Genomic DNA, 15,609 nt, shown 5'->3' on the forward strand with positions numbered 1-15,609 from the left:
CATGCACTGCTATAGCAGCTGTATTTTTACTAAGGTGTTACCAGCCCTGGGCTACCTGCACCCCTCAACATGCTAGTGGAAATCAGTGGGAGATTTTGGTATACAGCGGTTGTCAGACTGGCCCCTTAGAGTGCAGCGACTGCCCCAAATCCCTGGGAGAGCTCAAAGGACAAACCCTCTATTGATTTATTTATTCTCTAAGGAATCCTGGTTGTTCTCTCCCCCTGCATCACCTCCCCTGCAATACACAGAAATGTCTCACCACAACGGCTATTTTTGCCTAATACTTTGTTTTCTTTTACCATAACAGAACACTGTGAGAGACCATTGAAGCTCAGCATGCCGGATCACTCCACTGAGCCAGGAGGCCCTCTGTGTGAGAGACGGCTACCCCATGCCCATCACAAACAGACCAGCTGAAAATGGGGGCATCCAAGAAGTGGGTGGCAAGTTGGACAAGAAGCACAAAATCAGTTTGACTTCAGTGGCTCAGTTCTCTCCTGGAGGGAAGCAGCCCTGTGAGCTTTGCAGGTGCAGGATAAAGAAAGAATCGTAGAATCATAGAATCTCAGGGTTGGAAGGGACCTCAGGAGGTCATCCAGTCCAACCCCCTGCTCAAAGCAGGACCAATCCCCAACTAAATCATCCCAGCCAGGACTTTGTCAAGCCAGGCCTTAAAAACCTCCAAGGAAGGAGATTCCACCAGCTCCCTAGGGAACCCAAGGGCTCCATGAAGGCCAAGGAACCCAAATTCTGTAACCAGCAAACTTCCTTTACAGCCACCCAGACCCTGCCCTCTTCCAGGGCTGAAATAATGACAGTGGTGCAGGCCCCTGCCCTATAGCCTCCATGCAGGGGGATGCGGCTGCCCTGATCTGCCGTAGTGTTTCACTACTGTCGAAATTTGTAACCGTAGCCCTCGCTGGATGTTTGACAATAGCCGGGAACTCTTCATGCACAATAGAACTGGGGGGGAAGGGAGAGGAGAGAAGGGAGAAAATTGGCAAGAAACTCAGATCACGGCATCTTTTGTGGCATGGAGACTTCTGTTGGTGTTGGGGCGTCCCTCTTCTGTCAAACATGGGGGGCTGGATGCAGGCCCCTCCACGCACTGACCAGAAAGCGTTCCTCAGGACACTGCTACAGAACAGCTCTTGCCACTGCACTTTCAGCTCTGCTGGCCTATGGTTTCTCAGGATAACTCTTCCTGACCCAATTGCTGGGCTGAGTTGTTATGCTTATTACCATGGATTATCTGTACTGCCGTAAAGCCGAGGGCCCCCCTGTGTGCCAGGCATTGCACAAACCCAGAACAAAGAAATGGTCCCAGCCAAAAGAGTTGACTGACAGTTGAAATAATCTTAAAGTTACATGAATTTTAAGTCATCTAAAGCGCTCAGGAATCTCTGTACCCAGTGCCCTGATAGACCGCACTGATGACGTCTCAGGGTTTTTTGTACAAACCCTTATGGGGCTCCTCAGGGGTCCCTATGCCTCACTGACACCACAACCCTCTGGGCTCGGCTTACAAGTGAACAGCTGCTGTCCTGCCAAGTGCTCTGGGCTCAGAGAGCCAAGCTGGGGTCTCTCCATCTCATGCATCATCACCAGTATCACAGGTTCTGCAGGGCAAATAAGACCCTCCGTGGCCTCTGTGCAGCTTGGCCACCCCTCTTGGGCTCCCACCCATGTAACTGGGACACCACAAACTGCAGACGTGCTGCACGGTGCACAAGAGAATCCAGATCACGCTCTCACAGGTGGGCTGTCTCCAAGGGGCTCACAGAAACACCTTCCGTCCTTCAGCTGAGTGGATCTAACCCCGAGCCCTGCCGGGACAGGTCTGCAGGGTAGAACAGCAATTTAAATGTTGTTACTGTTCCTAGCCGTTGGCCCCAGTGAGCAGAGGGCTGGGAGCAGAGTGGCGGGTGGTGTTCAGAAGGGATCTGAGCCCCAGTCCTGCAGGGAGTTCTGCCAGGAGAAAGCAGGTCACTCAGCTCCATGGTCCAGTTCATCCTTGGTCCTCATAGTGACTGATGTCAATTGCTGTGGTGATTTTATGTTCTGAGGACACCTGTCTGGACGGCATTGGGCTGAGACGACCAACTGGTTTCACATTGGCCATGGATCTGATATCAATGACCTTGGGTCATTACTGACCTGTGCCAGGTTTAAAACAGTGACCTCCAGGGGACAGGCTCTGTCCCCAGTCACTGAGGGCCTGGACATTCCCAGAGTGCCGCATGATTGCCAGAGGGCCAGGAAGCGAGCGGCATTTGCAAAACGATCAATGGTCCAGTTCTGGATTGGCTGATATCAGAGCAAGAGCTGCTCCAGTGCCAGGTTTTTCACCCACCCCTCAGCTGTAATTAAGAGGAACTACAAAAGAGATCAAAATTGGACATGTGGTTAGTTACCGGCCGGATTAACAGGTTTCCATGACTACGTGACGTCAACTATTTTACAAACTCCACCATTCTGCACACCTGTGCAGAGACCAACTCTGAGGGGCACAATAGCACTTGCCGATCCAGCCTCCTACCCAACACTCAGCAGTGACTGGCTCCATTAAGCTTTGCTCACGGAGGGACTGGGGGATCAGGGGAAACTTTTTCCTGGAGGCTTTTTATAAATTATTCACATCTATGCAAAATCTATTTAAAACAGTTGAATAAAAATATGTCAATATGAATGTGCATCACGTAGCTGAAAACTGCTGCCCTGGCGGTCACTCGCTGAAGCAATTCTGGGAGAATAAAACATCTGTAAAGGAACGAATATGTTTCAAGAGGTGCAAATAAAAGGCCAAATCCTCAGCTGTCATAAATCAACCTTGTCTGTTGGAGTCAAGGGGGGAGTGCGCTGATCTGCACCACTGAGGATCCAGCCCAAGCCCTGACAAGCAGGGAGAGGTTGTGACATTTTGCTGTCTAAATGCACTGAAACTGCTGTCAATGGATATTTAGTGTGTGGAGCTCTGTCGATCAGCATGGTGATAAGGAATTCCACGCCATCGTCAGCCCCTGCTGCTGATTTATTGAGTCTTCATAGATTGCAGTTTAATTCGGAACAAAAGGGATTTTACAGAAGTATCAATGAGCTGGAAAATAGGATCCCGTCCAGTCCCTGCCCACCCCGGTCATGCAGCATCTTTCTCAGTCACCTGATCGCCAGCACTATGCCCAGTCAAGTTTTAGCTGTCTCCGGCAAGGGTGTTTCCGCCATTGCCCTTGAGAGACTGTCCACAACCTACTCGTAGAGCTCACTATTAGTGCCAATGCAGCCCCCCCTCCTGACCTAGGGAGACAGCCAGCCTGTACGGACTAGGACGTGCTGTTAAACGGAGTACATAGTGCAGAAATGGTACGTGTCACAGATGCTTCGTAAGGGCCTTAGCCAGCTCCCATGGAAGCGAATGGACATTCACTTTCCATTCGCTCCCATGAGAGCTGAATTGAGCCGAAATCTCCAATAACGGTGTGAGCAAGAGAGCCCTGGGAGCTGGGTATAATCCCTTTTCTATGTAACCAGCATAGTGCCTCTCTCTGTCCTGCATCTGTCCACATCCCTCCCCTGTGCACTCCCCACCTGACCTACAGCTAGTTGGCAAGAATTTCTTCTGTACATTGGATTTGATGACAGCAATACAGCTGAAGCAGGGAGTCAGTGGTGAGGAGGCCTTGGGCTCCTGCTTTCCACAGCCATCAATTTCACCCCGCATGAATACAGAACAGGGGTGAGTGCAGCTGGAGCAAACTGATAAAAAGTCTGTCCTTCGTTTTCTGGGTACTGCTGCTGCCTCGGACAAGCAGGGCTGAAACCTGCTGAATTGAATGGCGGGTTTGCATCTGTCCTTAGAAACCCAGGTGAGAAGGCCGTTTCGCCACTTGGATCTGTCCATAGAGTGTCTGTTGGGGGAGCAGGATTTAATCCCATCGGTCTGAGGACCATCTCAGAGGCGTAAGTGACAGAACAAAGAGAGCTGATAGCATGGTTTAAGGTGTGTGTTTTCAACCTATACTCAAATGTTTTCCAGAATTTTTAAAATAGGGAATGATTGTTGCCAAGAAGGCCAATGGCATTTTGGGATGTATAAGTAGGGGCATAGCGAGCAGATCGAGGGACGTGATCGTCCCCCTCTATTCGACATTGGTGAGGCCTCATCTGGAGTACTGTGTCCAGTTTTGGGCCCCACACTACAAGAAGGATGTGGATAAATTGGAAAGAGTCCAGTGAAGGGCAACAAAAATGATTAGGGGTCTGGAACACATGACTTATGAGGAGAGGCTGAGGGAACTGGGATTGTTTAGTCTGCAGAAGAGAAGAATGAGGGGGGATTTGATAGCTGCTTTCAACTACCTGAGAGGTGGTTCCAGAGAGGATGGTTCTAGACTATTCTCAGTGGTGGAAGAGGACAGGACAAGGAGTAATGTCTCAAGTTGCAGTGGGGGAGGTTTAGGTTGGATATTAGGAAAAACTTTTTCACTAGGAGGGTGGTGAAACACTGGAATGCGTTGCCTAGGGAGGTGGTGGAATCTCCTTCCTTAGAAGTTTTTAAGGTCAGGCTTGACAAAGCCCTGGCTGGGATGATTTAATTGGGGATGGGTCCTGCTTTTGAACAGGGGTTGGACTAGATGACCTCCTGAGGTCCCTTCCAACCCTGATATTCTATGATTCTATGATTTGATGCCTGGATTCAATTCTCCTGAAATGGCTGCGAACCAAATCTGATAGCAGTGTCTGGCACCTGAAAGTGAAACTGACTGGACACAATAGTGAAACTATTGGCCTATTTTCTCTGACCAAACTAAGTGAGGAGTAAAAATTAAACCTTGAGCACCAATGGTGAGCAGTTCCTGACTTTCCTTCCTTTTGCAGCGGCTCTTAGTTACACAGGGACGTATGTTAGTTTTGTATGATTTGTGACCTGATAGAGCCCATTTAAAAACTCACAAGGACTCATTGTACCACTACTGCTGCGGAACCCGATCTGAGGACGAACGCTGTCAGTTTGATTTCCAGGCTTCTATTCCACCAGCCTGTCATCTTTGACAGATTCCACCCTGGGGATCTTTCTCTCAAATAAGCAACAAAATTCATAGAGCTCAACTCACCGACATCTCAAGTTCCTGACTTTCTCTCTGAACATTGTATCAGTCACCCATGCTGCTCTGCAGTTGCCCAGGAGCTACTCAGCTCTAGTACAGTTACACGACCCCATGTTCTCTGGAATTGGACCCAGGCCGCCACTGTCAAATCAGTGACGGGGGAGCTTTGAAATCCGAAATCTTTAGAAACGGCAATTTGGCAAACTAATTGTAGACACCCGAGGAGGCAAATTTGAATAGAGCATCAGATCAATATCTTGCTTCTTGTTCATTGAGTCTGGGTCAGAAGCTGCAGGGGGACTAGCTCAATGAATGGCTCTGATTGCTGATGTTTAGGACTCACACTCTGCTCTCCAGAGGTCACCCCCAGTCCTCGGCTCTCGGTGTTGGACTCCACTGGCCTTACTGGAAACCAGAGCTTCCCTCTGGCTGTAGTTTATTCTGTCACTGGGTAAGTGCCTTTGTATGCTGTGATAGCACAGGGAGCCCCTGTCCTGTGTCCCGCGTGGCTCTGTGTGAGGAGAGGAGTCCAACATCAACACGTGCAGACAGTGACCTGCTAAACAGATTTGTTACATGGGGTAAAATGGTGCTAGTCTGCTGAATGTAGCCCCAGGGTTTTTCCTCCATTATCTGACATTCCTTTAGAAGCATTTCACAGGATAGGCTGGGGGGATGCAAATGGGCTAGCACTCGACAGAAGATGAACATTTGGATCCTTTCCCAAAGTTTGTGGGGTGTTCAGAGCTGATGTTTTGGCACGGCCTGGCCTCCCTTTAGTGACAGGGGCAGCAGTGTCTGTTGCTATGACATTGTGAGGTCTTTGCTTTTTGTATGTGCCTAAACATTTCTAAAAGCTCACCCCCTGTGCAGGGACAGCAGCCATGTTATGCCGCCTGTTACAGTTAGAAACACACAGTGCTCTCTCCTGTTCTTTGTTCTTTATTGTTATTTTCCTTACTCTGAGCAAAAGTCATTTTAGATTTAAAGTCTCCCCAAAGTTGTAGTATGTTTGGGTCCATTTCTAGTGATATGGGCCAGATCCTCCACTGGTGTCTATCTGTCTATATTAGGTACTTCCAAGAAGTTACCCTGATTTACACCAGTGGAGGATCTGGCCCAGTGGCTACATTTTAGAGCCCTCTGGCATCCCCATTCACCGCTCTTACTCTCTTCCCACCATACACCAGCCTGAAAGGCCTTGCATTGCAGTTACTCTGTCTCTCATTGAGTGGGCTGGAGATGGGTCTCCCTCAAGGCCACAAAGTACAACCTCCATATGGCAATGTGTTGCACTAGACAGTCCTCTGCATGCATTGGCTTAGCAGATCACTCTTTCTACCTGCTCACCCATGCACTGAGCTGTTGAGCAATGAATTTCTGGGTTAAACCAACTTTGGACAATGTAGTTTAAGCTGCAGAGACAGCAAAGAACAGGTTAATTTAGTAAGCATGATACCCGGAGATGCAACATAATCACATTAAGAACAAAGCAGCTTGCTCTCATTTAAGCTCCCCAGCCTTCCGAAAATTAGAGCCAATCACCTCTCACACAGAACACCCCAGTCATCAACTCATCAATTTCTGCCGGAGCTGGAAAGAGAAGACCAAGGGCAAGATGCTGTGAGTTTGCCACGTGGATTTATAGAGATATTTTGCTTGCATTCATTTTAACCAACAACTCCCTGAAAGGAGAGACAGGAACAATTCCCATCGATATAGAAAGAAGTTAGACGAAAAGAGGAAGGAATCAAGGCTTGTAACGGAGCCAAGGCCTGGAGCTGAAAAGCTACCAGTGGGCGTGTGTGTGTGGGGGTGCTCATTAGAGAGGGATTTGCTCAGGTATTTGTGACTATGTTGCCCTCCAGTTCCTGGATGTCTGAAAGCAGGATAAAAGTCTCTAGGCTGGCTACAGCGAATGGAGCGCCTCCTTCCATCCCCGGGGTGAAGATCCAAGTTTGGAAGCGGAAGGTCCTGCTTCCGCCAACAGATGACCATGAAGTCTGTCTACACGCAGCCATTGGTTTGTTACACTGTGTCTGGAGACAGCCCTTTTTGCTCACGCTGAGGGCGTGCTGTGTTATTAGCGTGGGGGGAAAGAACAGGAGGACTTGTGGCAACTTAGAGACTAACACATTTATCTGAGCATCAGCTTTCGTGAGCTACAGCTCACTGCATTGGATGCACGCAGTGGAAAATACAGGGGGGAGATTTTATATACACAGAGAACATGAAACGATGAGTGTTACCATACAGACTGTAACAAGAGTGATCAGGTAAGGTGAGCTATTACCAGTGGGAGAGAAAAAAAACATTTGTAGTGATACTCAAGGTGGGCCATTTCCAGCAGTTGACAAGAATGTGTGAGGAACAGCGGGTGTGTGTGTGTGTGTGTGTGTTGGTGGAAATAAACATGGGGAAATAGTTTTACTTTGTGTAATGACCCATCCACTCCCAGTCTCTATTCAAGCCTAAGTTCATTGTATCCAGTTTGCAAATTAATTCCAATTCAGCAGTCTCTCGTTGGAGTCTGTGTCTGAAGTTTTTTCGTTGAAGAATGGGGGAGAGGCTCACTGCTGTGTCTCTGGGGACTGGTGAAGGTCCTTGCAGATGGCGTAGTCACATCTTATAAGTCACTAAGGTAGCATTTTTGAAGTGGCTTTAAGTGCATTCTGTTTCATGTCAGTCCTTGGCAAATACCCAGGTAAATGCATGCACCAGGCATTTATCTGTCAGCACCAGTGGCAGTGGCATGGAACCATTTACAGCTGTGGCAGTCAATGGTCATCAGGCAAAATGTAAATCTAATCACCAGACAGTGATCACTCTGTGATAGACGCTCAGAGCCTACTGAGGATGTACAGTCAGCGTACCCTGATTTCAACGTGGATGCAAATTTGCATTGGTGAAGCACTTTCCTTGGGGGCAGGGGACATTCTCAGGAAGAGTGAAATCAACGGTGAAGGCTGATGGGAGTTCAACTCATTACTTCTAGCATCAGGCGAGATAGGGGTAGATAAACCAGAGGCCTGGTTCTGCATTCCTTACTCAGGTAAACCCCCCACTAGCCTCCTGGAGTGCCCTAAGCAATTGTAATAAGCAACAATTTTCTTAAAGGCTCCATAAAAGGTGCATGAAAGTGTACAGTGCAGGTTTGCTTTGAAACTTCGCCCAAATACAAAAGTTCTCCTGGGAAATGGCTCCATGTCTAGTTGGCAGCCGGTGTCAAGTGGAGTGCCCCAAGGGTCAGTCCTGGGGCCGGTTTTGTTCAATATCTTCATTAATGATCTAGAGGATGGTGTGGATTGCACTCTCAGCAAGTTTGCGGATGATACTAAACTGGGAGGAGTGGTAGATATGCTGAAGGGCAGGGATAGGATACAGAGGGACCTAGACAAATTGGAGGATTGGGCCAAAAGAAATCTGATGAGCTTCAATAAGGATAAGTGCAGGGTCCTGCACTTAGGACGGAAGAACCCAATGCACCGCTACAGACTAGGGACCGAATGGCTAGGCAGCAGTTCTGCGGAAAAGGACCTAGGGGTTACAGTGGATGAGAAGCTGGATATGAGTCAGCAGTGTGCCCTTGTTGCCAAGAAGGCCAATGGCATTTTGGGATGTATAAGTAGGGGCATAGTGAGCAGATCGAGGGACGTGATCGTCCCCCTCTATTTGACATTGGTGAGGCCCCATCTGGAGTACTGTGTCCAGTTTTGGGCCCCACACTACAAGAAAGATGTGGATAAATTGGAAAGAGTCCAGCGAAGGGCAACAAAAATGATTAGGGGTCTGGAACACATGACTTATGAGGAGAGGCTGAGGGAACTGGGATTGTTTAGTCTGCAGAAGAGAAGAATGAGGGGGGATGTGATAGCTGCTTTCAACTACCTGAGAGGTGGTTCCAGAGAGGATGGTTCTAGACTATTCTCAGTGGTGGAAGAGGACAGGACAAGGAGTAATGGTCTCAAGTTGCAGTGGGGGAGGTTTAGGTTGGATATTAGGAAAAACTTTTTCACTAGTAGGGTGGTGAAACACTGGAATGCGTTACCTAGGGAGGTGGTAGAATCTCCTTCCTTAGAAGTTTTTAAGGTCAGGCTTGACAAAGCCCTGGCTGGGATGATTTAATTGGGGACTGGTCCTGCTTTGAGCAGGGGGTTGGACTAGATGACCTCCTGAGGTCCCTTCCAACCCTGATATTCTATGATTCTATGAAATAAATCCTTCCCCAGGGAATGATGGGGAGGGACGGGTCATTGGTGCTTAGCGTTAGCATATGACTCAAAGCTGCCTGTCCAATGTTAATTTGCCTGGAGTGAGGCAGAGAGATTGACAAGACTGGAGATTTCAGAAACAAAAATACGTTGTAAAAAAACCTCTTGCTTAACTTACAAGAAACCGTGATCTTTCTCCTCCTGCGGCTTCCACCCTGCTGGCACTTTATCTTGTTGTAACAGGCTGCACATTTAAGTCGCTCCAAAGCTTGCTATGTTGTAAATATTAGTGTTAACTTGATATATCAAAAAAACCCAGCATCGTCCCCGTTGGATCTGTCTTTGTAACGTGTTATTGCCACAGAGTCAAACCAGGCAGCCCTTGCACAGAAAGCTGGGCATGAAAAGCGCGGGGGAAGGGCTGAGAATTCTTCTGAAGTGTCACACAGAGCCTGTTCAGCAGCAAGGGGTGGGGTTTTCAAAAGAACTGAGCTCTCAGGCTCCTCATGGCAGCTGCTGGGAGATATCTTAAAATTTGGCCACTTCAGCTTGGTGCCTTGATGGGAGCTACACTATACTTAAGAGCTGACCATACACCTGGGGTATCTCACCAAATGACTACATTTTGGGGAAAACCCCTGTAGCAAGAAGAGGCACTGCTCTGGTGATAGGTTCCTTAGACATGCAGCGAGACTAGACAGATTAGGTTGCACAGAGTATAAAATACCCTGCTGTTTGACTTTGGAAATCACCACTGCTTTGCTCCAGAATGTCCAAAGATGCATGCATTTTCTAATTGCCTGCTTGAAGGGGAGTCCTCTGTTTCCCTCTGCGTAAGCCTATTACAGGGATGCTGCCAAATACCAGCCACTCTGGGGAGTCCTCATTGTCTTGGCTGAGAAAGCACTGCTGGATTTGGTCTGCATGCAGTTCCTGAAACGGCACACGGCTGTACATACGTCTCTAATAATAAACACTCTGATGGCTAATGCTGAAAAACCTCTTCCAGTTAGATCGACTCCGCATCACTCATGCTGCCTGCTCGCTTTTTAAAATCTCACTCAGCTCACACAGTGCACTGGACTTGTTGGCGTCAGCTTGGTTTAGGGCCAGGTTCCCTTCCTGGTTCTCATGCCCTGGCAGATACAGTGCACCTCACATCCCTTTGGGAGTCTGGTCAGTATCTTTATCGGCATTTTACAGGTCGGGAAACTGAGCCACAGAGCTGAAGTGACTGGCCAAGACTGCCCTGTGAGCGTCTGGTGGAGCTGAAGACCGTGCGTTAACCACACGGCTATACTTCCACTTCCTGCACTGGCAAAGGCTGAGACAGCCCTGTTGGCTCTCATGGCAGACAATGTGGTACTGAGAGTATCATCCCAAGAGCGGAGAAGAGTTTTCCCAGATTAGCACAGAACAGGGATCTCAGGACAACATTTCCATGTTAGCCCAGCTGTTGGCTGCCCAAGAAACCTGACATGTTCTCAACCTCGGCATTGAATATTTGTGAAGAGCATTGACTCCAGTCTGCCCTAGCTGTGTCCCCAGGACACAGAGGAAATAGGTTTTTTCTGCTCTGGGTGATCAGCTTGGCTGCTTAGTATTTGTTGGAGTTTCTGTCGTGGGTGTTTTATGGGGCTTTGATGCTTTATTACTGTTCATTAACCTATTTTGATTGTCTGTGCAGCACCTCAGGGCCTGCAGACATACATAACTCTGAGGGGGTATCTCCACGGCAGTAAAACACTTGCAGCTGGCCCAGGTCAGTGGCTCAGGCTTCCAGGGCCCGGGCTGCAGGACTATAAAATAACATGTGGACCTTGAGACTTGGGCTGGAGCCTGGGCTCTGGAACTTTCCCCTTGTGGGATCTCAGGGCCTGGGCTCCAGCCCAAACCAGAACTGCCATTTTATAGCCCTGCACCCTGAGAGCCCGAGTCAGCTGACCCGTGCCAGCAGTGGGTCTTTTACTGCAGTGGAGATTTCCCAGGAGAGTCAAGATCTAATAGCGGTGGGGCTCTGTGCATGCGTTTCCGAGTCAGCACTGCATGACTGCACAGAGTAATAGCAGCTGGTCGTTAAGAGACTGGGGTTTGGAGCAACCCAGGCTCTTGGCAGGTCAGTGCGTATGTTTGAATGGGAAGGGCAACCAAGGCCTTGCCCTGCTGAACTGGGACAGTTGCCCCAAAGGGTCAGGAAACACTTAGCTGGCTGTGTGATCCCTATGGTGTCTGAGCTCTGCAAGGCCTGTATAACATAGAGTCCTTTCCTTTGTCTTGGGACCGATGAGGTTTTGCTGGTCTCCCTAGGTGGCTAGCTGGACACCTGACCAGCCTGTGTTATGTGTTCATTTGTTAAAGCTGATGCAGAAGGACATTTATCTTGGCACAAAGGGAATGAACTTGATTCTTTTCAGGTCAGGTTTGAACTGAATTACATTAATTTTCTGCTGTTACAGGCTCAAATCCGTCTTCTTGTTCTTCCCCAGGGAGCAAAGTGAATTCCATGCAGCTTCCAGTGGCTGAGTGTATATCCGATGAGAGCATATAAAACAGGTTAGTGTCAGCTCTTTGTGGGCACTACAGAGGCCAAATACATGTTACATGCTGAGGTACCGCCAGTTCCTTGGCCCTTGAATGGGGATGTAGTCTGGCATTTTCCAAGGGAGTCAAGCACCCAAATCCCCTTCAATTTCCATGTATTTGGACAGCGCCTGGCACAATGGGCCCCTGAGCTTGGTCTCTAGGTGCAATCCTAGGATACATCATGCCCAGCGAAGGCAGACAGACACCCTTAACTCTGCCCTATTGATGCCCCGGGCCATAACAATGTTGCCAGCTCTGATGATTTTTCCTGAGTGACGGGATTTCAGCTGGGGCTGGGGCTGGGGCTGGTCTGTGATGGTGAGAACAGCTCCAGCTGCCTTGCAGATGGGGAAATCCTCCTTTGATGGGCTGCTCTCCCTATTTGACATGGAAAGGGGTGGGGAAGGGGTTGTGAAGAGCCCCTGGAGCTGCAGGGGACGCAAAGGCTGAGCTGGGGGGATCAGAATGGATGGGGTCAAATTGATGTGGAGACTGGGCAGATGTTGGGGGCAGAACTGATGGCCGGGGGGGCAGGGCATGATGGGACATGTGCCCCCTAAGGGTGTGTGGGGCAGATCAGCCCCCAAAGCCGTGTGAGCGGGTCAGTGCATGGGACAGGCCTGGTGTCCTGGGCAGGCTGGGCCTGGGGTAGGGAAGGGACCTGGAGCGACGGTACTGGGCCTGAGCATGCTCCATCATCCCCCTGCCTGCCAGGAGGAGGAGGAATCAATAAATCAGTACAACCCCTTCATACTGTGGTAATTGCAAGGTGAGCAGTGCTGTCAGCTCTCGCGATTTCCTTGCCAGTCAAGTGATTCTGGCTGGGGTGGGAGCCCAATCTCGTAATGACAGGGGAACCTCCAGCGCTCCCCCAGATTTCAACCATCGGCCCGCCTTCTGGGAAAGAGCAACCAATCAGGGCTGCCTCCAAGAGGCACTGTCCCCCTACCCTCAGGAGCTGAGAGGAGGAAGAGGGAGCAGCTGACAGCATTCCCACAGGATGGGGTGGGTGGGGAAGAACTGATGCAGTGCTTTGATTATCTGGAGTCTGATTCATGATTTTTTAACTTTAGGGTTGGTAATAGAACTGAGTGAATATAATTGGTTAATTTTGAACCCAAACCATTTTTTGTTTGTTTTTTCCTCAGTAAAGTGAAAAAAACCCAAAATTTCATTTGGGTCAAACAAATCAAAATGGGAGTGTTGATTTGAAACTGAAAGGCTGTTTGAACAGGAACCAGCTCATTTGGACAGTGCTGATTTTTCCCCCAGTTTTTTTCATCTGAAACTATTCACTGAATTCGAACTGAATTTGCATCGGTTCAGTGCCCTGAACAATGCATTTTTTGGCTAATTTACAATGTGCTGAAAAGATTTTGTCCTGCTCTAGTTGACAATCCTGCGTTCTGATGCCAGCAGTGGAGTGTTCCATTATCTCAGGTGGCCGGGGGGCAAGTGGTGGCACATGATAAACACCCCTTAAGTGAATATTTCAATAGTGAGGCGGCTTTGTGCCACCACGTCAGTTCTCCTGACATCTGCTTCTTCCCTGATGGAGTATCTGGTAGTTTGGGTTCAGATAAAACTAGCCCAGATCTGATTTTTCTCACCAGCATGTTCTTATGCCAATGGCTCACGCGACAACCCCCGAATAGGAAAGGGGACACTGTCTGGATCAGTTATTAAATCTATCCAACACCATCAATACCAATTATTTTACACAAAGCAGAAAGTTTCTGTACTAAACCAAACACAATGGCACCATCTTGTGATAAGAGACCCACTCTACACTGAGGAGTAAATTGCTGGTTTTTTGCAGTCAGGTAACTGAGGCATTTTATTAGGTGAAAGATGCAGACTCCCGCAACAAGCAAGATGGAGAAATAAATGCAGTGGGTTTAGTCCTGCAGCGCATTTGGAAATCAATTTAGACTGTAAACTCCTCAGAGTGAAGTCTGCCTATACTGGTAAATCGCACAGTGCTGAGCATGTCAGTAATTAGCCAATACAAAAATAATAAACTAATAATTAATAATGGGAGTTTTGCCATTGATTTCAGTGGCATCTGGATTTGGCTCAGTGATTTTACATCTTTTGCCTTCCCAGCTTCAAAACCTTGTCCTGTCTCCACCTTGAACCCAGCTTACATATCCCGTGTCCAGTTGTTAACTATTGCAGCAAGGGAGCTCTCAAATTCTTCAAGAGGATGTAACAAAATTTGGGTACTAGTTTATTACATTAAAATAAATTAAACAGTCATCACAAACTGTATCTTATATAGGCACTGAATAATGACGCTCTTGTGATACATACCTGGGATGTTTTTTTTATTATGCTGGACCTTGGTTAGTAACAAATAAACAGTAAAAGCCAGCATATTCCATATAATTTGCCAGGAAGTAGTCTCTTGAAATGGATTAATTTTAAATAACTAAGGACAGGTTACACAGAGCCTCCACAAGCCCGTGCATTATATAAGCTATAGAGTAGGATCTATTATGTATCTTGGGTCCATGGTTTCTGGTTAATTGCTCTTTGCAAAGCCACATCCTCCTGGGATTCTTGCCATGGAGTGATTTGTAGAGGGAGGTTGTAATGATCTGTGGCTTCCTGCTACATGTGTACACTCTGCATAGTGAACAGCTAAGCGCATACACAGAATGCTAGGAATTCAACTCATGGACTTTGGCTACATGGAAAACACAGGCCAGTTCCTGGTGATGAAAGGAGTGGCCCTCAAGCAAGGGAGCACTCTGTATACACAGGAGTAGGTCTAACACATTCCGTCCAGCAGAGGGCAGTGACACCCACTCACAAGCCACAAAGGTCCTGATGTAGTGTATGTATGAACTGCTCTGACATGTTCCGTCCAGAACAGAAGCGAGTACATTACAGGCAAAGTGGAAGCAAGGCCTATCAGTGCAAACATTCATCTGACATGCCTCCAACTGGAAATAATTGTTTGCTCTCACTGTTTGGAGAGAAGCTTCCTTCATTCTCTCTATAGCCAAATTCTGTCAAAGAATAGACAGGAGTGGCAGATGGCTCTTTATCTGACAGGGCATATTTTATGAATCAAAAGGCCCCTCATTTTACATGGGGCTAGTTAGGACACAGATGAATTGCAGTTGTCAGATGGCTATCAGGGATCACAATCTCAGGGAGGAAACTTTGCTTTAAGCTTGAGTCTGAAGGGACTGGCAGTGTTTCTCCAAATAGAGAGAAAGCCAAGATCACAGCTATCAATGGGGAATTATTGAGGAAGTTGCATAAATATCCCAGACAAACCTCAGTAGGTAGATTACTGCTGGCATAGCAACAGCGAACCCTGCTCAGGACCTGTGAGAATATGTGGTTACCTGGATGGTGTTGCGAGCTGCTGCCTGGATTACCAGCCCTGACATGGACAGAATATGGTACACTAAATGAAGGTCACAAGGAGAATGAGATGAATAGGGAATAACACTTTGCACTTATATAAAATGCATCATCTGAGCATCTCAATGTGCTTTGCAAACACAAATTAATTCTATGCCTCACTGCACCCTTCGGAAGCTGAAATTAACTTTATTTTTCAATCAGAGAAACTGAGGCCCAGCTGAGGATTGCATCACCAACCTGCCAGCAGCCAGACGGCTGCAGCTTATTTGCATATGATGTAGCTGATTGCAGCTGCCCTCATCTTTAACATGGTTTGTAGTTATTGG

This window comes from Lepidochelys kempii, chromosome 15 (genome assembly GCF_965140265.1).
Source record: "Lepidochelys kempii isolate rLepKem1 chromosome 15, rLepKem1.hap2, whole genome shotgun sequence".
In the NCBI taxonomy this organism is placed as follows: Eukaryota; Metazoa; Chordata; order Testudines; family Cheloniidae; genus Lepidochelys; species Lepidochelys kempii.